A 21040-nucleotide genomic window follows, 5' to 3' on the forward strand; every position below is an offset into this window, starting at 1 on the left:
TTCCATTTACTCACTAATGGATTTCAGTTTCTCAAAGCAATAAAATTTGCTTTGTGCCCATGAAAGGGGGGTCAGCAATGTTGTTAAATAGGAAAAAAAAAGGCAAGATCAAATCTAGTCCATTTAAAATGTCTACAGGAAATCCATTTTGCCACAAAGTAGTAAAGATACTTAGAGGCTGAGGGGGAAGAGGGTAGGGTCAGACCTGCTACTCAGTTTCACCATTTCCATTTTGATTTATAAAGTTCTTTTCATTCTATCTGTTAGTAGCTGGAATGGTAAAGCTGGGTCCTGTAGATTTATTATTGTCAAACGCTTATTATTTTCTGACCCTGCTGTTATTGGAAACATCTATTATCCTTGTGGCATTCTGAGAAATTTATGCTATAAATTGTTGGTAATCTTTACTAAATGTGATAAACTGGATGCAATTGTAAGAGGAGATGGAAATCTTATTATGGGATCATTCCATGGCCACTTCCAATCCTTGAGCAGTTCAAAAGTTGTGCAGATGTTTAGAAAACTTGATTAAACTTTTTAAATACAGAGGCAAACACTTCCTTCTACAGAAAAGAGTGATTTTTTTTTCTTCCGAATCCCACCCAGCAACTTCCCATATTTGAGGCTGTTGTCTGCCTCAGGCTTTTCTTTTCTTTTCTTTTTACCCTCACACTGTGCAGGTGGGGTGGGTGTCCCAGTGACTTTGCCATTCACTGTCCATTTTTATTTTTAATCCAATGTTGAGTTCAGTCCTTTGCACATGAAGAGCACAGCTATGGGCAATTGTGTGAATCTGCCAGAGGAATAAGAAAGGCACTAGCTAGCACATCAGATTCATAGCAAATAACAATATTAATGTAATTCATCACAAAAACTAGTAAGAGAAGAAAAGAAACACAGACAGACACCCGTATATGTATTATAATATGGGTAAACACAGTGCTGCTTTCAGCTTCACCTACTCTTTTGGTTGCTTTTGTGATCATTGGACTTAGTTTTTATTTGATAAACATTGGTAATCTCATCATGATACTATGAAGTCCCAAGGCCATAGTAAAGAGCATTGTAAAGGGTCCCTAGGAAGTGTTTACACAGAGAAATTAATTGGGTTAGCTACAGTGGAATAATTATACTGCAACTTTCTGTGTGAACGCCCTATTCTGGAAGAAAAGTGACTGTATTCCAGTGTAATTACTCTGCTTTGGAAGACAAGCCCTAAATGTAAATGAGGATCGGGCTCCTAGAAGGCTTTTTCATCTGAGGATTCAAATACGCTTCATAAACATTCATTGATTAAGTCTTTTTTGCACTCCTGGGAAACAGGTGAGTATTATCCTCTTTTTACAGATGGGAAAACTGAGGTACAGGAAGGTTAAGTGATTAGTCTAAGGTTACAAAGTTAGTCAGTTGCAGAGCTGAGAATAGAAACTGGAGACAAAATGTTCAGACTTGGATGACTAAAGTTAGACACCTAAATCCACATTTAGATGTGATTCATTAAGGTACTTAAGCAAGTCCCTCACTTTAAGCACATACTTGAAGCTAGTCACATGCATAATTAAGGATAGCACTTAAGTCTTGGGCATTAGAATTTACTCTTAGCTGTGCTTTGCAGAGGAGCCTATGGGACCCGAGGCCCAGAGTTCTGAGGACCTGATGTTTTCATGTGGGTGGGAGTTTGGGCGGTTGTGTCTTTCTTTCAGGCCTGTAAGTCAAGACTTTGGAAAGATGCAAACACAAATGTAATCCTATGGCTGTAAAAAGAACTGTTTCCATGGTATAGATGAACCATACTATTCTTAAACCACATTAATGCAAGTCTATGTAATCTATACAGCTGCCCACTAGGCTGAAAATAATGGTTTTCAGTGTGAGCTGTTCTTTATGCCGGCTGGTGCTTAGTAAACTGCTATCTAAATGTAAAAGTGTAAAACCTTCTGTAGCACCTGAGATATTTGCATCAGACATCAATAAAAAGAAAGCAATAGAAATAACACATTTATTTTCTCTCTAGTCTCTGAAGACAGCAATGCTGCTGCTGATCCAGTTCAAATGAATGATTATTTTGCAGCATTTTTAGGGAATTATGTTCACCTGAACATATGTTCACTCTTCAAAGTAGATGATGGCGGATTCATGCAAAGGTGCAAAAATCCTAATTACTTACCCCTGAAGCAGCAGCACTGATTACCAGGCAAACAGATGAAAAGATTAACCCTTTAACATCTGGAAACATTGCAGTTTCTCCTCAATATCTTTCTTTCCCATCCCTGAATATGCATTTCAAGATGTATTAGTGAAGAACAACTTGTACAGAAGCCAAGATAAAACAGCTACTTATTTATGTGGCATCATAGACATATTTGTTTTACTGTGGTGGATGGTAATACTCTTAAAATATTTTGATCAATTGAAACATTTTCCATGAAATGTCACCTTGATCACCTTGATCAGTGGCAATACTAAGAATAAAATCTGCTTCATTCTAGAGATAGGACCAAACACAAAGGCAACATATGAATAGCCCCTGAACTTGGAACAGGTTTGAATCCAGATTTTGCAGTTAGCCCATATCTATAACATGGGCCAAACCTTCTTTACATAAGAACGGCCATACCTGGTCCATCTAGCCCAGTATCCTGTCTACCGACAGTGGCCAATGCCAGGTGCCCCAGAGGCAGTGTACCAACAGGCAATGATCAAGTGATCTCTCTCCTGCCATCCATCTCCATCCTCTGACAAACAGAGGCTAGGGACACCATTCCTTACCCAACCTGGCTAATAGCCATTAATGGACTTAACTGGATAAATTCATGGTGGTTATCTTTTAAACGCTGTTATAGTCCTAGCCTTCACAACCTCCTCAGGTAAGGAGTTCCACAAGTTCATAGATTCATAGATTCTAGGACTGGAAGGGACCTCGAGAGGTCATCGAGTCCAGTCCACTGCCCGCAAGGCAGGACCAAATACTGTCTAGACCATCCCTGATAGACATTTTTCTAACCTACTCTTAAATATCTCCAGAGATGGAGATTCCACAACCTCCCTAGGCAATTTATTCCAGTGTTTAACCACCCTGACAGTTAGGAACTTTTTCCTAATGTCCAACCTAGACCTCCCTTCCTGCAGTTTAAGCCCATTGCTTCTTGTTCTATCCTTAGAGGCTAAGGTGAACAAGTTTTCTCCCTCCTCCTTATCACACCCTTTTAGATACCTGAAAACTGCTATCATGTCCCCTCTCAGTCGTCTCTTTTCCAAACTAAACAAACCCAATTCTTTCAGCCTTCCTTCATAGGTCATGTTCTCAAGACCTTTAATCATTCTTGTTGCTCTTCTTTGGACCCTTTCCAATTTCTCCACATCTTTCTTGAAATGCGGTGCCCAGAACTGGACACAATATTCCAGCTGAGGCCTAACCAGAGTAGAGCGGAAGAATGACTTCTCGTGTCTTGCTCACAAAACACCTGTTAATACATCCCAGAATCACGTTTGCTTTTTTTGCAACAGCATCACACTGTTGACTCATATTTAGCTTGTGGTCCACTATAACCCCTAGATCCCTTTCTGCCGTACTCCTTCCTAGACAGTCTCTTCCCATTCTGTATGTGTGAAACTGATTTTTTCTTCCTAAGTGGAGCACTTTGCATTTGTCTTTGTTAAACTTCATCCTGTTTAACTCAGACCATTTCTCCAATTTGTCCAGATCATTTTGAATTATGACCCTGTCCTCCAAAGCAGTTGCAATCCCTCCCAGTTTGGTATCATCCACAAACTTAATAAGCATACTTTCTATGCCAATATCTAAGTCATTAATGAAGATATTGAACAGAGCCGGTCCCAAAACAGACCCCTGCGGAACCCCACTCGTTATGCCTTTCCGGCAGGATTGGGAACCATTAATAACAACTCTCTGAGTACGGTTATCCTGCCAGACTGTTGACTGTGCGCTGTGTGAAGAAGAACTTCCTTGTATTTGTTTTAAACCTGCTGCCTATTAATTTCATTTGATGACCCCTAGTTCTTGTATTATGGGAATAAGTAAATAACTTTTCCTTATCCACTTTCTCCACAGTTTATTCTTTTAAGAAGAGTAAATAAACTCTTATAGAAAATCCATCGAATCCTCTTGATCCTTAGCACATCCATGCCCAATCTGAGCTGCAGCAATTGCACGTTTCTTCTGATTTCATCTCTCGTTAAACACTGGGCCAAATGCTAAGGGAGATAAATGCCTGCAATGCCTAGAGCTGGATTGAGGCTGAGCCACTGCCCTAAGGTACCATGACACAGGACTGTAGCACCAACCCAGCACTTGATCCCTTCCCCTTGTACTCCAGTGACAAGTGATACCCCCTCCCAGGAAGCAGAGAAGGAGACATAAGGTCCCTTCTTGTCACTAGAATGGCAGCAGGAACTAAGAGATATTTAAAATGCAGGAGAATGAAGGAAATATGTTGCTCCCATCCTGAATCAATCGATGGTGGGAGTCAGGGCCGGCTCCAGGCACCAGCTTGTCAAGCAGTTGCTTGGGGTGGCCGCTCCAGAGAGGGGTAGCACGTGCAGGTATTCGGTGGCAATTCGGCGGACGGTCCCTCACTCCGCCTGGGAGCGAAGGACCTCCCGCCGAATTGCCACCGCAGATCGCGATCGCGGCTTTTTTTGTTTATGTGTTTGTTTTGTTTTGTTTTGGCTGCTTGGGGCGGCCAAAACCCTGGAGCCGGCCCTGGTGGGAGTGAAGGAGAGTTGCTGATGGATTTGCATTGAGACCTGAGAGCTTTCAGGAGCATACACTTGTTTTTATGCATAGAGATTTCTGTGTGTATAAATCCTCATTGCATTAATGGTAACAATTTACCTAAATCCCCTTGCATCTTTTGAGGGAGTAGAGCTGGTTTACTTAGTTATTGTGAATAATATTTTATTGAGAATTCTGCCCAGTTGTTTTATGAATTGAGCCTAATTTCTACAAGTTCATTTGTTGTTCATAAGTATTTGCCAAATAAGTGAGGGAAAGAAATGTCAGTCTATATTTCATTTATGAACTGTTTGCTTTAACGGTTTGTTGTCCATTATTTGTGGAGTGTGACTAGTCGCATGGTCCCACGGTATTAAGTCTGCTTTCTGAAAGGATGACTGATACTTTTAAAAAAGTGAAAAACAATGTAATTTCTCAGAACAGATTTCTAAAATGTATGTGCCTCATGTAATGATATTGTCAGGTTCTGCAAATATTTTCCTGTGTACCTGGAAACTGTTCACATTCTCACAAACAATTAGTAATATCACCTCACAAGCAACAGTGAACTGAATCTATCACGTTCATTCACAAAAATGTTTGCTAATAACTTTCTGTTTTCCTTGACAGGATCTACTGAGGGAAGAAGAAAAAATCCCAGCAACTTGTGTGTTTTGCTGCCAACATCTTTTAAATGTACCAAAGAATAAGTAAGATTTCCTATGGCAGGTTGCAGCAGCGACTGGAAAGAATGAGAAAGAACAGTGCATTAAGAGACAGCTATCCAAGATAAAATATCCTGCAGCTAAATTGTCAATGTAAAACCATACTGTACATAAATACAGTGGTAGGGCATGAGAGTAATACAGGTGCCAGAGAAGATTATATTACAATATGCCTTGATTACCATCTGCTTTGTTTTAATTAATTTCCTTAATTGGAGAACAATGCATTTTCTAATTACACATGAAAACACTACCAGCTATTTCAGGGTCTTTATCTATTGCACAAATTCTCCTGGTAGACTCACTCTCTGCCTAATTTATACAACCCTCATCTCAGTGGACACAGGCTGTTTGGCAGACTCTTGACAATTACTCAAACTAATCATATGTGAAGCAACACTCCAAATTTGTAATTTAGGTCGAATAAAACCCTAAATGTGAATAATTCAGATCATACAAATACCAGGCTGAAACTTCAGCCAGAAATGTAATTATAAAACAATAAAAATGCAGCTAGAATCAAAATTTAAAGTGAAACATACCATCCGAATAAATGTTGCCGAGAAGATGCGCCTGGCCACTAAAATGGAAATTAATTTCCCTACTTTACACTGAAAAAATGGCATAATCTAACATTAACTTGCTAGTGGGGTTAATAATAAAATATTTAAACTACACAATATAAATGTTAGTACCAATGGGCCAAATTTATCCATTGTGTAGCCCTAATGATATCCATGCAGTTGCACCAGAAATTAATTTGGCCCAATGAGTTAAACTAAGTTTCTTTCCCTATATGTCCCTCCTGTCCTGAGGCTAATGGAATTAATCTATCAATTTATGCCTGTCCTCTGGCTTCATCTTTTCTCAGATGTATTCCATCACAGTTCAGCAAATCACGACTGTCATTCCATAGGTTTTTAGCTCTCTGCTTGAAACTTGAAAGTGACCCAAGTTAGAGAAAGGAGTATTGCTTCCTCCCTGATTTATAGTATTCCTTGTTTCCAGAGGATGAATGCCAGGTAGGTTACTCATCTTACTAAAACAGAATCATATCCTGAATTATTACTAAACTTTGCTTGAGTAAGGGTCAGTGTATGGGTGCAATGTCCAGGTGAAGCTTCTCATATATGTCAAAGAAGCACAGTTCTTGCCAGGGCTTCTCTGTTACACTTGGAGAAAGTGATTTGCAATACCCCTTTAGGGAGTGCAGCATACCGCTTCCTGCACATCCGCTCAACTTCACCATGGCTCCCTGCCTACTTTCTCCCACAGGGAAGTAGCTTTTATACTTCTCCTGAGCTACAATTTATCCAGCTGCAAGGAACTTCAATGCAGGAAGATCCAATATGACCTGTGCAAAGAAGGGGTTGACCCTTGCTTCCTTCCATGCCCTGGGCATGCTGTTCAGAATCTCAGTGACTTCTAAATAAAGGTGCCAGAATCTTACTCAAAACCCAAGCTTTCAGCATAGACACTTAAAATGCATGTAACTTGGTCATGAGATCAAGCTTCTGTAAGGTTATCCTGATTACCCTTTGCCTCCAGCAGTGTGCAGGCTGGACCATTTAAAACTTACCTGTAAGCCCAGGCAGATGCTTTCAGCTATTTAATTGGTGTACTGATGCCTCATGTTTACTGCAGAGTTGGGCCCTGTGCTGGAACTAGGGGTTCTGGGGGTGCTGCAGCACCCCATGGCTTGAAGTAGTAATAAGAACCCAAATACCTGGTTCTGCCTTCAGCATCCCCACTATAAAAATTGTTCCAGCACAACTTGCCCAGTGGTCCTGATCCTCAGCTGGTGTACATCAGTGAAGTCAATAGAGCTTTGCCAGTTTGGATCTGCTGATGATCTGACCCTATATTTTACAGTATATTTATTTAGACAGCAAAAGCAGTTTCTTCTATATGTTTTGATCTTTTACAGAAATAAAGCAAAGAAAAAAGAGAAGGAGAAAATATCGCCAATAAATAATTAGATCTGTGATATACTGTTGGTCTGATAAAATGCGTTATAGATTTCTCTCCTAGTTCCTGTGAAGGTTTGAATTTCTGCATGGATATCTTAATTGTCACATTTTCTGAGACCTAATAGATTTATTTTGATAGAAGTTTGATCAAAGGAAAGTGTCACCTCAGTTCACTGTTGCCTTTTTTTATATTACTTGAAGATTGTAAAACATTTCATTATACCCACAGCCTCACTGTTTTCATTTCCCAAAAACACTAATCACAGCTTTTTTTAGTAACTGAAGCTATGCTTTTTGAAGGCGTTAAAATGTAAAAATTCAGCAGAACCTCAGGGTGAGGAATGAAACCTGTGTTTAAAAATAAATAGCTGGGATTATGGAAAATAACCAGTTTTTTTCAGGACTAGACAAGAAGGCTGAGGGTTCTGTTTATTAAGCGATAGTGATACTTTCTAAAGTGCCATCCAGTCAGAAAATTTTGACTTGCTTGTTTGCAATCCTGCAAGATTTTTCATTTATATCCAGGGAATTAGGTCAATAAATGTGGGTCATCGCCAGGGCCTCCAGCATTAGAAGTGTTATGCCACTTAAGGCAAAGGTGTGATTTCTTCAGCTGATAGCTATAGCAGAATCACATCTTCAGAGGATGAGACACAGAAGGGGGATATATAATACATGCTGAGTTGAGGGGTCTAGGTTTTTATTATAAATCCTGGCAGATGAGAATCATGGCACAGTGCTGCTTTAATAAGCATCTTGCTGAAGACCTTTTCATTCACCTATTCTGTCATCATTTAACCATTTAGTCCCAAGAGTTAGTGTCTAATATTATACAATTCAGTGGTTGGAGCCACATATATTTGGCCTGCAGTTGTAGACTTTGGTGCTGTGATCCTAGCTTGTATCATAATATAAGTATTATAAGGATGAGCCAGTAATTGGATGAGGAACCTCCGAGAATCACCTGGATGCACCAAGAGAGAAGACTTGGTGATAGTATGTGGCCATCTTTTTTTTGAATCAATAATGGACTGACCAGTGGCTCAGCAAGTGTATGCCCATGAGCACAGGAAACTGCAAAAGTTTTATTGATACTGTATGTGAGGAAACAGTATAGCTTGTATGTATTTGTGTGGCTGTGTGAAAAGTGAGTTGAGAGATTAGAGTTGTTGCCAATAGGTTCCTATATATACAGGTTATGTCTTGTCACTAGAGATGGTTGAAATTTTTCACACACAGTTTTTCTAACAATTACCATTTTTTAAAAAAATGCAATTTTTATGACAAATTATCAACTTCAAAATTTCCATTCCACATAAACATTCCCATGACACTTATAATTATATTTTAAAATATTTTTTCAAAGTCATGTTTGATATTGTTTTTGAGCAGTTTTTTGTAAACAAAAGTGTTCAATAATGATTTTGAGCACAATTTTGTTTTAAAAAAGTGATAAAAATGGTCATGGGAACATCCTTGGAGAATGGCAAATGTGTCCAGCTTGGATCCTGTGAAATAGAAAGTGTTTTTAAATTTCTTGCAAAACTTCTGCTTTTTCAGCCAGATCTATTTCTCACAAAACCTTTTTGAGGACATATTCATTTAGGAAGGTGGAGACCTGTCCTTGATCTCTGTGGTTTCAAGAAGTACATCAAATATGTGAGATTGGCTACTATTCTTCCCACATTGAATCACAGTGACTGGTTTGCTGCTCTCTTTCTTCAGGATGTCTATTTCAAAGTCATGATTTTCCTGGGCCACAGGAATTTTCTGAGGTTCCTAGTCACTGGTCAACATTATGCTGTTCTTCCCTTCGGCCTGTCATCAGCCCTATGCATCTTTACCAAATGTATGTTGGTGGTAGAGGCCTATCTGTGAAGGAGGGTAATTCATGTCTTCCCATACCTAGACAATTAGCTACTGAGGAGCAGATCCGAAGAACATGTCCTCATCATGTCCAGTTCACAGTGGACCTCTTCAATCGGCTGGGATTGATTTTGAAGGAAAGTCAACATTGACTCCAACACTTGAGTTTAATAAATGTCTGTGCCTACACCTCAAAGAACAACAGTTACAGTAGACCGGTAAGTAACCCTCTTATTTATGCACAAGGCCCATGCAGCACTCAAGTACCACTTTTGCACTTATGACCTCAAAATAGTGTTTCTTACATGATCATTAGAGGTGTTCAGGAGTTTTTCAATAAATCATTTTTTCATTGAAAAATGCTTATTTGTCAAACTAAAACTGTCTATAAAATGTGGTCTGGTTTCCCAACTCAAAAATAAATTTTGAAATTGTCAAACATTTCATTTTTACATTTCTAAACAAAAAAATGTTTTGACATTACTTTTCATTTTGAAATTTTAGCTAATCAGATGGGGAGAAAGGGAGTGAAAGGTTTAAAAAAAGAAGGAAAAATGGCCAAAATTAAAACTGTTTTTTGACTCAAAAAGTCTGTTTGGGTTTATGAATATTTTCATGTTTTCTACTTTGTGTCCTGATTCAGAATGGGGAAAACAAATCAATTATCATAAATATTCATGGGATAAGAAAAGCATTTGTTACCTGGCTCTGGTGATCATTAGTAGGGTGACCAGATGTCCCGATTTTATAGGGACAGTCCCGATTTTTGGGTCTTTTTCTTATATAGGCTCCTATTACCCCCCACCCCCGTCCCGATTTTTCACCCTTGCTGTCTGGTCACCCTAATCATTAGGCTTGTGCTAATTCTCTCCGAGTGATGAAATTCACCCAGAATAAACATCTCATTCAAGGATATGTTGACTGTGAAATTAAGGCTATCAAAAAACTATGTAGCAATAACAGATTTCACACTTCAGAGAAGTCAGTTACTATATAATTAACATGCAATATCTCTTAACTATATACCAGTACATCTAATTGCAGTGTTTATTGTATATCTTTTAAATACAAATTGATCACCAACATGTTTTGAAGCTTAAGAGCTATGCAATAAGATAGGAATCTGTTATGCAGCACTTCCACTTCAGTAAGTACATTCTTACCTATCACTTGGTGTTTATATATCACAAATTACCTTTTTGACTTATTGGAGACTCTGAACACTCTGAGCTGGATGCACCACTTTTTATGGTGGTGTAACTCTATTGAAATCAATAGAGGTGCATTAGAATCAATCTGGAGTGCTGTACGAGGCCCACCATATAAAATATGATCAGAATTTCTCTTGGTGAACTTTGCAGTTGGCTGAAAAGCCTTTTGGTAAATTATAGCAACTTGTATGTACCTCTTCAATATAGGCTGCAAGAGTTAGTGGAAACAGATTAAACACATTGAGGGTCCTTTGGCAACTGCAGCATAACTCATCAGGAGGGTGAAAAATGAACTAACTGAGCAGTGTGTCAAATATAGTGGTGACATAAGTTATTTAATGAGCTATGAAAAATGCGTCCCAATATTGATAACCCAATCTGAAACACTTGTGAAAGCTATACAATAACACCACCATTCCCTTTGTTTTATGTAGCTCTTGTATTTGAGGCACACAAGAATGATTTAATATAGTTTCACCACCTTGGTACTAGTATCAAGAATAATATACAGGAATAAGAAGCAGCGCGATAACCAAAGCAGACACCATATAACTGAGGATTGCCACACACCTGCCTTGTAAGCCAATATACAGTAACTCCTCACTTAAAGTCGTCCCGGTTTAACATGGTTTTGTTGTTACGTTGCTAATTAATTAGAGCAGTGGCTCTCAAACTTTTTTTTCCGCAGACCACTTGAAAATTGCAGAGGGTTTTGGCAGACCTTAATGATGTTTCTAAATGTTGTATGTACTATTACTGTTAGCTAACTATTGTAAAGCGCTTTGGATAAAAGTACTATATCAAAAAACCCCTAAATAATAACTAACTTGTTTTGTTCTGTACATAAAAGCACACAACTCATATTTTAATATCAGTAGTCTTAACCTTTTTAATGCGATGAATGTGCCCTCTCTCCCTCACCGCAGCAGCCCCTGAGCTCTAGCTGGAAAGGAGGGGGGGTCTCTCCCCTGCCACAGAGCTAAAGCTGGGAAGGAAGGGGGTCTCTCCCCAGCAGCCGCAGCCCTGAGCCTCTTTCTCTGGCCCTCGTAGCCCTGCACATCCCAAATTCCCTCCACCCCCTCTTCTCACACCACCTCCTTCCTACCTTCTATTCTCCACAAGGCCACCACCTCACCTTACGTGTGCATCTTCTCCAGGGTCCAGGCACCTAATTAGAGGAGCCACCCCTGCGCAGCTCCACTAATTAGGTGGATGGTCCTTCATTCTATTGTGTGCGGCCACCCAGGAGTGCACCTTAGAGGGAACTATCTGCGGACCACGTGAATGGAGCGCATGGACCACTGGTGGTCCGTGGACCACAGTTTGAGAACCTCTGAATTAGAGAACATGCTCTTTTAAAAGAACAGGAGTACTTGTGGCACCTTAGAGACTAACAAATTTATTAGAGCATAAGCTACAACCCACTTCTTGTAGCCCACGAAAGCTTATGCTCTAATAAATTTGTTAGTCTCTAGGGTGCCACAAGTACTCCTGTTCTTTTTGAGGATACAGACTAAGACGGCTGCTACTCTGAAACCTGCTCTTTTAAAGTTGCCCAATGCTCCCTTATAGTGTTGTTTGGCAGCCGCCTGCTTTGTCCACTGCTTGCAGAAAGAGCAGCCAGTTCATAGAATCATAGAACATCAGGGCTGAAAGGGACCTCAGGAGGTCATCTAGTCCAACCCCCTGCTCAAAGCAGGATCAATCCCCAGACAGATTTTTAGCCCAGTTCCCTAAATGGCCCCCTCAAGGATTGAACTCACAACCCTGGGTTTAGCAGGCCAATGCTCAAACCACTGAGCTATCCCTCCCACCTGTTGCAGCTAGTTGGTGGGGGCTTGGAACCAGGGTGGGCTGACAGCTCCCCTAAGCTCCCTGTGTGGCTGCTGCCCAGCAGGCTATCAATTGCTGGGCAATTCAGGTGTCCCTCCCACCCACTACCATGTGCTGCTCCTGCCCTCTGCCTTGGAGCTACTCCAGGAGCCTCCTGCTTGCTGTGCAGGTAGGGTGACCAGATGTCCCGATTTTATAGAAACCGTCCTGATTTTTGGGTCTTCTATATAGGCTTCTATTACCCCCCACCCTCTGTCCTGATTTTTCACACTTGCTCTCTGGTCACCCTATGTGCGGGGAGAGGAGAGGGAAGAGGGTACTGTTGTCAGGGTGTCCCCCTCCCCCGCTCCTCTCCCCCCCCCATGTTCACAGAGCAGGGGGGACACGATAGGGCTCAGAATGGAGGGAGCTTGCTGGCAGCAACTGCTGTCTCAAAGTCTCTCTCTCACACACAGGGTGTGTGTGTGTGTCTCTCTCTCTGCCATGCTGTCTTCCTCCCTCCCCCCTCCATTCCTGCTGCCTTATAGAGTGTGAGGCTGCATTAACAACAATGTGTTAACCCTTGAGGGCTCAGCCGAGTGCTAGTTCATCATTTAGCAGTAAGGCATTCCCTGGGAAATAACCCACCCTCTGACTTCACCACCTCAACCAAGCTTCACAATCATCATTGCTGTGTATAGTATTAAATTGTTTGTTTAAAACTTATACTGTGTATATATATTAAATATAGTCTTTTGTCTGGCAAAAAAAAAATTCCCTGAACCTAACCCCATTTACATTAATTCTTATGGGGAAATTGGATTCGCTTAACACCGTTTTGCTTAAAGTTGCATTTTTCAGGAACATAACTACAACGTTAAGTGAGGAGTTGCTGTATATTTTTAAAAATAATGTAAAAATGTGAGGGCTCTGGGGTGGGGCTGGTGATGAGGGGTTTTGGTTGTGGGAGGGGTTCAGGGCTAGGGCAGAGGGTTGGGGTACAGGGGGTGAGGGCTCTTGGGTGGGGCTGGGGATGAGGGGTTCATGATGCAGGAGGGGGCTCAGGGCTAGGGGAGAGGGTTGGTGTACAGGGGGTGAGGGGTTTGGGGTGTGGGAGGGGCTCTGGGCTGGGGCATAGGGTTGAGGTGCAGGGGGTGAGGGCTCTGGGGTTGGACAGGGCTGGGGATGAGAAGTTTGGCGTGCAGACAAGCTGCCCCAGGACAAGAGCCAGAGAGGAGGATTCCCCCCAGCCCTCTCCCCAGAGGCAGCAGCGAGCTCCAGGGGAGGGCTCCCAACTTCCAGTGGAGAGATGGAGTCAGTTGCTAAATTTAGAAACCGGTGTAGAACTGGTTGCTAAAGGGGCTGGCGGGTGGACAAACTCCGGTCAGCAGGCCACATCCGGCCCGCAGAACCGTCCTGTTTGGCTCGCCTGAGCTCCCAGCTGGGGAGGCTCCCCCAGCCCCTCCCCCGCTTCCCCCCTCGCAGAGCTGCAGCGTGCCGAGCTGCCAGCGCCAGTGCAGCTCTGCAGCTCCTGCTGCTTTGAGCGGCATGGTAAGGGGACCGGCCTGGGGCTGGGAGGAGGGATTGGCCAGGCTGCCCAGAGGGGGGGACAAGTGGGGCAATTTGCCCTGGGCCCCGCAGGGGCCCCCACAAGAATCTCTGAGGCTCCCCCCAGCTCCGCCTCTGCCTTCCCCCCTACCCAACCCCCCCATTCCCCATCCCCTGACCGTCCCTCCAGACCCTCTGCCCCATCCAACCCTCCCCCCGTCCCCGGGACTCCCTGCCCCTTATCCAACCCCCCCCTGCCCCGGCCCCTTACCATGCCGCTTACCTCCGCCTCCCCCCTCTCCCAGAGCCTCAGCGCGCCACATCCAGGAGCAGCCCTGGAAAGCGCTGCAGCGGCGTGGCTCCAGCGGCGTGGCTCCAGCGGCATGGCTCCAGCGGGGCCTGAGCGCCTCCCGCTCAGAGCCCCGTGGTTAGAGGGCAGGGCTGCGAGCTCCAGGCTGACCAGGGGGAGCTCAGGCCCCGCTGGAGCCATGCCACTGCAGCACTGTCCAGGGCCGTTCCTGGATGTGGCACGCTGAGGCTCTGGGAGAGGGGGGAGGCAGGGGTAAGGGGCCAGCGCTGGGGGGGGGTTGGATAAGGGGCAGGGAGTCCCGGGGACAGGGAGCGGAGGGAGGGAGGTGGATGGGGCAGAGGTTCTGGAGGGGCAGTCAGGGGATGGGGGGGTTGGGTAGGCGTGGGAGTTCTGGGGGGTCTGTTAGGGTGGTGGTGGATGGGGTCAGGGCAGTCAGGGGACAGGGAGCGGGGCAAGTTGGGTAGGGGTAGGGTTCTGGGGGGGCAGCTAGGGTGGGGGGTCTTGGGAGGGAGTGGTCAGGGGACAAGGAGCGGCGGAGTTGATGGGTTGTGGGTTCTGAGGGGGAGCAGGACGTGGGTTGGGGTCAGAGGGGTGTGTTGGGGGGAGATAGGCACGTGCGGCTTGTACTCACCACGCAGTTCCCTACTGGGTCTTTGGCGGCACTTCAGCAGCAGGTGCCACCGAAAACCCAGAGCAAGTGAAGACCCCGTCGCCACCGCCAAGGACCCAGTAGGGAACCGGTTCTTAGGGTTTTGGGAGCTCATCACTGCCCACTTCCACCCTGAACCACACTCACCTTGCACCACTGTCACTGCATGTGCTCCTAGGGCCCCTCTCAGGTACAGGAAGCCCCCTTGTCTCCCCTGCAGTGGGTGCTGGGGGGGGGCTGCCATCACATGTGAGCCTCCTCCACTGCTGCTGCCCCTCACTGTAGCCTCACTGGGGGTGGAGGGGGTCTGCCCCTTGTCCAGCTTGGGGCAGGAGCGGTGACTGTGGAGGGAGGGGGGCCCTGTGCTGGTGGAGGGTCCCATTGGAAAATGAAAGGGTCTGAGGGGGAAGGGCAGGCTCAGGGTCAGCCTGCCCTGGCAGTAGTGGATGGGGGCACTAGGACCCTGTGGTGGCAGTTGATGCAGGGAGGCAGCATGGAGCTGCAGGGCCGGGAACCGGGAAGGCGAGCGGGGGCAGCAAGTAGGGGTCAGGCGAGACAGGTGGGGGTGGCAGGTGGGGCCGGGGGAGAGACTCGGCCCCGAACATTGGTGGAGCTGGGCTCCTGGGCCCTGAATATTGCTGGAGCCCGGGCACCATGAGCCCATATAGCTCGCCGCCTATGCAATCCACAGAGAATGTGATTCTGCTACAGCTCCCAGCTAGGAGAATTACTCCTTTAGCTCATGATTTGGCTCTACAGATCCCATTTCAATCCCTGGTGAAGAACAGGATGCTGCTGCTGCATGTAGATTATACTAACAGATGTGCTTGGCCTTAGTGCAAAGTTTAAGGAATGTCCAAAGAGCCTCCCCACGTTGCACAGCCCATATAAGAACCATGAAGAATTGCAGTTGTCAGAGCGAAGGGTCTGCTTCCTCTCAAACCTCCTGGGGGTGCAGAGCCCTTAAGGGGTGTGTGGGGAGGGGTATACGGGACAGGAGGAAAGGGGGCCCTGGCTTCACTCCATCTGCACTGGCTGGCAAAGTTGGACCAATATAGGAGGGGATGTAAGCTCCTGAAAGGATGTAGCTGCCCTTGCATTCTGTGGAGCTCAGGGAGGAATTTTGCCTCACTGAAGGAGAATCCCCTTCACCTCCCGCCCTTCCCAGCCCTTGCAAACTTCTCTTGTGGAAGTATGCTTCTACATCACTTCTTACTATGGACTAGGCCAAAATGGCACCATTCCATTCATAGTCAACTGTTTGTATCCCTGTGATGGGGTGCCCATCCCACACAAGGCCTCGAGGGGTTAAAGTGGTTAGGCAGGTCAACTGACTGCCCAATTGCACCTGAAGAAGGAGACAGGGAGCAGGCCACTAATTGGAAATCGGCTTATCTGGCAGGAGCACGACAAGAGGGGCCTTTATAAAATCCAGGAGCTGCAAGCGGCAAGGGGGCTGCAAGGAGGTAGTCTACAGCCACTCCCTGAGAGGGAGGAGTTTGGGCTGGCAAACCCAGAAAGAGGGGGAAGCCAGATAAGTAGGAAGAAGCCCAGGGAAACAGCAGCAAGGAATAGGACAGTATGGACTTTGGCTGCTTGTTATAGGGTCCCAGTGTAAAGGGGAGGCCTGGGTTGCCCTACCAGTCACTGGGAAAGTGGCACGGTGTTGGAGATGCCAGCTGGACAGGTGGTCTGGAAGGACTTTGATTTCCCTGGAAAGGGAGACCTTAGTAACCTGACCGGAGGGCCAAGCCACAAACAGCAAGCTGCAGCTCCAGGAACGAGAAGGGTCACAGGGTGAAAGAGACAATGGGTAGAGGCACTGCCAGAGGAGGATGCAATACTTGGCAAGAGCTAATTCCCAGAGCCACGAGAAGGAGGTGCCACGTGCAGTGAGTGCATCCTGTGACAGGCTCACTCACTAATTGTAATAATTCCAGGCATTTATTGAATTTTTTCCATTTTCTGCAGTGGAGTTACTCCTGGTTTACACTGTCTTATTAACATTTTCAGTTGTTACCCAGGCAGTATTGCAGGAGCAAAGAAATGATGAGCTTGGGTCAGGGAAAGGAATAACACTGAGAAGTTAGGTGAAATTCAGAGGAATGATCAATAAGGTGGTGTGACTTACACCTCTTCACATACATAACCCCCTTCACAGTCAAACCTACTTATACTCATTCAACTGGTGTTTTGGTGCAACCCACACACTGAGGAGCTGGAACAAAGTGCAAGTTAAAGTAGGGTGGGGGCTGTCTTCCTTATACCTTTATACCAATGTGCATACCCTTACTCATTGGTACAGCAGGTGTAAGGGAGTCCAACTGTGTGTGTAAGGAGTCTAAATTAGTGTATGGAATCTAACTTTACATCAGCTCTGAATTCAGCCTGCTAACATTTACATTTGTTAATTTATTGCTGTATTATTAATTTGTTGATGTAATAGTTCATGCTATATTTGGCAACATGTATGATTCTGGAGTACACTGTGACTGGATTGGAGCAGCAGCCTATGGATCCTTTCAGGTACTAAAAATGAAAACAGATAGAAGCATCTAGAAATGGCCACCTGTACATTTTAAATATTTAAGCAATTAAATATCCAACTAATTAAATGTCCATCAATCAAAGACACATATTTGCTTGAAATAATAACTATGAGGCAACAATCAATGAAATAACTTTTTTACTGTCTGCAACTTTTTTACTGTCTGCATCTCTATAACAATACTTAAGAAATAGTGTGGTTTTTTACAGGCATAAAATAAGCATGTGAAGATTTACTTGCAGAACAAACCTTGTTTTGTGCTCTGATTTTTAAGGCATTCGTTCCCTCAGGTGACAATTGTCTTGATTAATTTTGACATGAGCTGCCTTCTCTTCTGTTAAGGGTTTGTAGAAGGCCATCCATACCAGAGCGGATGGAAATCAGCAAGGAATTCTGAGCATTTCTCAAAGCCTCTCCCTGTAGTGCTTCAGAAACCCAGCATTGACCTACTTTGCTGGTGTCTCTGATTGAAATAACTATCAACAAATTGCAGCAGCAGTGTTCAGAATCACAGAATACCTTTAATGATTTATGGATTGTAGTTAGTGAACTTGCTTGTCAGATGGATCTGCAATAGAGCAAAGCCAAGCTGACTTCCAGACAGCAAAACTGTAAACTTGTAGCAGTATACTTTCCTCTTGATGTGTGCATGTAACTCCTGTTAGCATTAATGATGCATTGAGAAGCGCATACAGATTCATCCATGGGAGAACTGATCCCATGGCACTAAAACTGCAGAGAGTTACCACAGAATGGCTATATTTTTATGCAGTATTTCTAAATGATCTTCTAGCAGATTTTCAAGAGCAGTTTTGCTTTCAACAGAACATTCTCTATTCCCTTTTTGCCCTGATAGTACGTTAGGTCTTTTGGGGTTTTTTTTAGGTCAGCATCTTTCAATGATTTGCTGCCAAGCTATTAAACTTTCTGACTCATTTCTGTCTGAAAGGACAAAAGATAAAATTCAAGGGTAGTATGCAATATGGCTAAACTTCTGGAGAGGAAAGAGTAATGATGAATGGCCTGCAAAATGGCTCTTGTACCTTTGCATCCTGTTCTCAGCAATTTCGCTCAACCATCTGGAGGTTACTGACATCCCAATGTCAAAGATGAGTACAGAGGAAACTTTTCAAACCCTAAGGTTTGTGATATTTCACACCAACAACAGAAGAAAATAGATTGGCATGGTTAACTTTACTTTATATCTTGCAAGAGTTTGCCAGAGATGTTCAGGATGTTATTGATGATCTGTTTGTTTGTTTTTTGCCTTGTGAAATGTAGAAAGGAATAGACTCTTTTGTATCACCTTGGGCAGTCTTAACACCTTTTGAAAGCACTGCTACCCAGCACCATACACAATAGATAAGAGCTACACTTCTTGATAACAATAAAGAGACCTGAAGCATACAACTAATCCTGTCATATATGGAGTGTCTGAGTGATAGCTGTGTACAGGCTAGCCTGTGCAAGCTACCAGCTAGCTCAAATACCTGTGAAGACAGGGCAATGCGGAGTTCAGTGCGCGTAGTACAAGCCTGGCACAGACCCTGGGTATGTAGTTGGCTCGCTAGACTGTTCTGAGGCCTGTTCTGTGCTACCTGGATTCAAGCTAGCTCTTATTAGGCTAGCCTGTCCACAGTTATTGCTGTGTAAACATACTGTGATGGGTTCCCCCTCCTCTGGGGTGCCACCTGGTACCACTGAGCCCCTGGTCCACCAGCCTGGGCTCTCTTTACACTGTACTGCTGTGACCAACCTGCCAAGCCCTCTCCCAGGCTCCAGCAAACATACAGGTAGGGACACACCCAGCTATAATACATACAGAGCTGTGATCAGTTCTGCATGGGGAGGCTACAATTAAGGAACTGCCCAGCTACTCAAGTGCACATACCTCTGCATAGTGTAAACCCAAAATTATACCGTCTTGTGCTTCACAGAGATCTGTACAGCGTAAACTCATGAAATTCACTCCCTCCCTCAATGTGGAGAAGGATATGCAACAAGTTAAGACTCCCACACACTGGTTTTAGACAAAGCAAAAATAAATTTATTAACTATAAAAGATAGATTAAGTGATTATGAGTGACAGCAAACCGATCAAAGCAGATTACCTAGCAAACAAACAAAACATGCAAACCAAGCTTAATATATTAAAGAGATTGAATATGAGTAGCAAATTCTCACCCTAAATGATGATTCAAGCAGGCTGCAGAGATTATTAAGGGGCTAGCTGCACCTGGTTACAGCTTAAAATCCCCATGTGTTCTTTTCACAGGCTGAAAATCCCTTTAGCCTGGGTCCAGCACTTTCTCCACAGTTCAATCTTTGTTCTTTCAGATGTTTCCAGGAGTCTCCTTGGGTGGGAAGTCAATGAAGAATCACGATAATGTCACTTCCCTGCTTTAAATAGCTTTTGCATATGGCAGGAACCCTTTGTCTCAAAGCTTGGTTCCCAAACCAGTCAGTGGAAAAACGCTGGTATTCGAAGATGGAGTCCAGTACTAGGTGACCTGGTCACATGGCCCTGTAGTGCCACAGCAGCCATTGCTTGGAGGCTATTTGTAGCATCCTCAGGAAGAGCCTCAGGTGGGAAATAAGCTTTTTCTAAGGCCTATTGTTCTTCCTAATGGTCCATTAACTTGAATGGGCCCTTCCCAGCCAGCCATCTAGACTGACATTTTTTTGCCTAGTCTTTCCCTGACAGGTGTAAACACATTTGTAATGCAGATATATATTCAATATTCCAAACTGCAGATACAAAAACAATACAGGCATACAAATAGGACAATCATATTCAGTAAATCATAACCTTTCTAATGATATCCCACATGACCTATACTGCATAAAATACATTATGGTTATGCCATAAACATATTATCTCTATGAAGAATATGGGGTGCCGTGTCACACATACTCTAAAAGGAAGATATTCAGAGGCACAGATGGGAGTTTGGTGTCCAAATGTCATTGAAAATTAGTGGGAGTTGGGCACCGATCTCCCATTTGTACCTCTGAAAATCTCCCTTCAGTGAGGAAGAGGTAGATATTAAAATATATGAAAATTGCCCCTTCATTCACAGCTTTGGTGCATATAAAAGCTCTTTTGTGTTAATGGAAGCAGTGTTGTGCTGGCAACAGTGCACAAGCAGATTAGTCCTTCTGAAGTGCTCCTTGTATGTGTTTGGAAACTACTGTATTAGTCAAACCAAATTTGAGCAACAAAATGTTATCTTTCTGAGCCACGTTCTGTCCTCAGAGGCACATGTATAACTCCCACTGGAGAAGCTAAGTTGGATGGATCTCATTACAATGATAAAAATTAAAGAGACTTCCCCACGCCAAAAATATTAAAAATAGGGTTGGTAGAAAAATGGGAATACAATTTTTTGCTGAATGAAAATTGTTTCCATTACACATGATTCCAAATGGGACCCATTTTCAATGAAATTTTGCATTTTTCATTGATGTTTCTGCCAACATTACTAGTTAAACCATTTCAAAACATTTTGTTTACCAGAAGCCAAGTTTTCAGTAATAATTTTGAAACTATTTAGATAAATTCTGTAAAAAGATTTTGGAAATTTGCATGGAAAAAAAAGAAAAAAAATCAACAATGTTTTAAAGTTTAGTTTTTAAGAAAAGGCCATTTTTTTACAAAATAACTTT

This window comes from Chrysemys picta, chromosome 9, assembly GCF_011386835.1.
Source record: "Chrysemys picta bellii isolate R12L10 chromosome 9, ASM1138683v2, whole genome shotgun sequence".
In the NCBI taxonomy this organism is placed as follows: Eukaryota; Metazoa; Chordata; order Testudines; family Emydidae; genus Chrysemys; species Chrysemys picta.